At 39.0% G+C, this 4,359-nt stretch overlaps 1 pseudogene; it reads left to right on the top strand.

Annotated features, from left to right (window-relative positions):
• The first annotated feature begins 873 nt into the window (after positions 1-873).
• On the top strand, positions 874-3,435 carry LOC148186991 (uncharacterized; annotated as a pseudogene).
• The last annotated feature ends 924 nt before the right edge of the window (positions 3,436-4,359 follow it).

The following is a 4,359-nucleotide window of genomic DNA, read 5'->3' as shown; positions in this document are numbered from 1 at the left end:
TGTATTTATATATTGCTGTTAATTGTTTCTTTAATGACCCTGAAGAAACTTAAATTATATATGCAGCAGATTTATGCACACAAACACACAGTCTATCCACACACACACACACACACACACACTCACACACACACACACACACACACACACAATATGAATAAACAGGTTAGAAAAAAAAAGAACTACAGAAACAAATACAAACACCAAACACCAACGTATATCTCTAAGAAAATTAGTTAAAGCTGCCTTCATTTTCAAGTCACAAGGCATCATCATCTTACCCCACATCCTAAACATAATCAAGTAAGTATTTATGCAGTCCGTTTTTTTTTTTTTTTGGGGGGGGGGGGGGTTCTTTTGTTTATTTATTGATTTATTTTTAATTATTTACTTTATTCTCTTTTATTTTAATTTTTTTCTCTCTCTAATTACTTATTTATTTATTTTTTCTTTTCCTCTTCTTTACTTACTCGTTTCCTGCCTGCTTCCGTGTACGTCGCGGCCATTCTTTTTCCTATTTTGAGATTTCAAAATAAAAACGAAAAATAAACCGTTTCCCGTTTTTTTCTGTGATAATACAAAATGAAAAACGGAAAACTGGCCGTAATACATTATCCATTATCCGATTTAATTAGGTGTGTTTGTAAATGGAAATCAAAATTAAAATACACCCGTGGAAAACTTATTCTCGATTTCCTGTTCATTTTGGTTCCGTGACCGGAAGTTGTACCACGAGCTAGCCAGAAAGAGAGGGCACGTCATCAGAGGGCGTCAGAAAACTCAGACCCACCGGGCTCACACTTTTAAATATGTCTCTGGATGGATATGCAGATTTTCTTGTGGAAAATAGAAGAAATGGAATGTCCTGTTGTGATGTCGCTACTGCGTTATGTACCCAGTTTGGAAGGAGACGGAGTTTTTCAGAGAGGAATGTGTGGAGGTGGTGCGCTGAGCACGGGCTTGTCAGGGACTTTTGTCCTGATAGCCAACTTGCAGTTGAAGTCGCTCAAGGTATTGCTGAGGTAAGACTGTTTTTTTTTTTTTAATTATCCACCGTACATGATCACAGTTTTTTTTTAAAGTGTATAAATGAATGATACCCCTATAAAAACTTGATCACAGGTAAGCATAGAAACACGTAGGCTATCACATGGTTGTGCTCAAGGGTTTAGGTGTAGATAATAAGCTAGCTTTTGAAGACTGACTTTGTGCCATCTTTTCTTGGATGAATAATGCAATATAAAACTCTCACCTGCTCCCATAGTCCATAACGTTACAAAGGAAAGCACAACAGGACTGACACTAATGTTTTAATTGTCATAATCATCACAATCTTTCCATGCAGTTTGTGACTCTATGTATTATGCATTCTATAGAGTTCACATGTTGGGCACCACAACTTATTGAACATATAGTATATTCTCTCCTCTCCCCACAGACTGGAAAATCTTTTGGCCAAAAAATGATGACTGGACATCTCTCCACAAAAGGAGTTAAAGCTTCAGAGGGCGGAGTGGGCAAAATTTTGAGAAGTGTTCATCAACCCTATCACACTGAAAGACAGCGAGTAAGATCAATTAGTGTTGTCTTTTCTGCATTTTAATCAAACATGGACTCTACCATTACAGGATTTTTAAAATGTATTTATTTTTTATATTTTAGGGTGCCAAAAATCTGAACCCTGTAGCCTACAATGCTGAATATATGGGCCACAAGCTGCATGTCGATCAAAATGAAAAGCTTGTTATGTTTGGGGTGACCGATGTTATGGCTATCGATGGTTTCAGTAAGAAGGTTGTCAGTCACTCCACCATGCCAGTAAAGAACAACATCATCATTTATGAAGACGTGTACAGGTAAAATAATCTAACTAGTGTTATATTGCTATAGTGTAACTATTGCTATCATTCAATTTTGACAAAAAATTTTTTTTGTGCCTTTGTTTTAGAAATGGTCACTTTAGGGATCTATGGGTTAATACTGTTTAACTCTCCTGTTGTCCTCTTGGGTCAAATTGACCCAATCTATTTTGACTGTTCTTTCCTTCCTCCATCCTCCTTCCCCTGCATCCCTTTTTCCTCCTTTCATACCTCCTTCTCCCTTCCCTCCCGCCTTCTTCTTTCTATCCTTTCTTTTTTCCTTCTTTCCTTCTTGCTTCATTTCTTTCATCTCACCTTCCTCCTTTATCCTTCTTTCATTCCCTCCTCCTTCTCTCTTTCCTTCCTCCTTTGATACCCCCCTCTTTCCTTCATCCCTTTCCTTCTTTATTTCATCCTTCTTTCCTTTCCTCCTTCCTCTCTTTTTCCTTCTTCCCCTAACAACAGGAGAGTAAATTTGATATAAAAGGTCATATTTTTTGTTTGTTTATTCTCAGACCTGCTGTGCTTTCCCTATGGACTATGGGACCAGGTCAGAGTTGACTGTGGAGAGAGTTTTACCTGATGTTATTCATCCAGGAAATGCTGGCAGAGCACAGACACAATCTTCAAAGGCAGCCCTACATTCAGACACCTTCTACAAGGGTAAGTGTGTCAAGCTGTCCTGGTGTCTTGGAATTGATGCATACTTCTAATGAGAGCATGCAGACTGACACTGTCCTTAAAACCCACACAGAACCATGTGATAGAGAGAATGTGAGTTGAGGTGAATCTTGAGTCAACTACCCATTGAAGGCGGCTTTGGTACAGCTGTTGGACCAGGAAGAACTGGATATGGAGGACAACTTATCAAAGTATTGCGTATCAAACCTCACCTGCCAGATGGCTAGGATTGGCCTCACAAATGTCGTAGAAGCATGGAATGCACACAGCATCCCTGGTATGATTCTGCTAGAGATCCAATTATGTTTTCAGCTCCCATCCAATCCCAGAATTTGGATCTCTGCCAATACTGACACAAGAGCTTTTTCTTTTCCTTGAATATAGAAGAGTTTTGCAGTTCAACTGTATTCTCAAAAACAGATGGGCCTCGAAACATCTGAACAAGAATAAAATAACACAAAATTACGTTCAAATTCAGTATTGACAACTCAAATTTCTAAAATGCTGATGATTGCTCAAACAATTTTGCCATTCAAGTTTTGACCCATCACTGTAATTCCTTCAATCTCACTACTCATTGCCCTGTCTTGCAGGTAAGGGAATCCCAAATGAGCTGGCTAAAGAAGGGTGTCCTGCCAAACTTCCCGAGGATCTCCTGCCTGTTGGTGGTGTTGCAGCTGATCTGTATCAGCAGGAGTTGGGATCCGCCTTGAAAAGAGAATCCATTTTTGGATGTGTCCCTTTCACCTCTGAAGAAGCTCAACAAATGGCTGAAACTGAGTTTAATTCCCACTTTGACTTGCTGTCACTACACCAAAATGTGGTTCACAATAACTATGGCCCTTTCAAAGATGCAGTTAAGTGTCTTATTGCAATCACCAGAAGATGTGTGTGACCTGTTACAGTGAAATGCATTGTGAATTTTTTTTCTTTAGAAAAGTATTTATTTCACACAGTAAACGCTCTGTTAAACAGTACACTGAACTGTACATAAAGTGCACTACAAATTTTAAAATAAACAAATGGCACTTACAATCTCACAGTTCTCAAAGTTCTTTTTGTTCATGTAACCAGGCTGTGCTCAAAATCAGATATACTGTACAGACTGTAGCATCTGAATCGCTTTTAACTATTCCCTTTATAAACTTACATGGAGGACAGCTTAGAGGTAGCTGATGTGATTTAACATTTAGTGCAGATCCAGAATAGGTTACTCCTCTTCATGGAAAGCTGCAGACACTGTGTACAAGACAGCAGAAAGACCCTTGACCTGGTTGAGCTTGGAGGCAAACCCATCTTGTCTGCATTTCAGACAGAGATCTGAAGTTAACAGCCAATGCTCCACACATGTACGGCATCCAAGCAGAGACTCACAGCAGGTGGAAAACATGGGCTCCTTCATCACAGCTGTAAGGTTTAAACAAAGAAAACATATGCAGATAACAGATATGAATGGGTACTTTGAATAAAAAATAAGAATATTATCTGAAGGCTGTATTGTGTTCTGTTGTGTATTGTTACATAATCATACCTCGACAAACCATACAGGTGAAGGCATCCTTAATAGGGTGCAGAGAGGCAGCAGCTACTGCTGCACTTTTGGCCTTGACAAGCTCAGACAGCTGGTTTATTGTTGAAGTGATGTCAGGGAGCCTCTCAGCAGCTTGCTTCAGGTGCTCAATGTTACTAATGACTTCTTCTAGGCTTGAACTGTCTTGAGATTTTGAACTACCTTGGGACCTTCGACTTAACAGAAAAATAACAGACTCAAGATTTCTCAATGGTGCACACCAACAAATGTTTAAAAATCTTTCTGAAT

This window comes from Plectropomus leopardus, chromosome 16 (genome assembly GCF_026936395.1).
Source record: "Plectropomus leopardus strain MGB_pleo_1.0 chromosome 16, ASM2693639v1, whole genome shotgun sequence".
NCBI lineage: Eukaryota > Metazoa > Chordata > Actinopteri > Perciformes > Serranidae > Plectropomus > Plectropomus leopardus.
The sequence above is the reverse complement of the archived record's forward strand: the minus strand, read 5'-3'. Positions and strand labels throughout refer to the sequence as shown.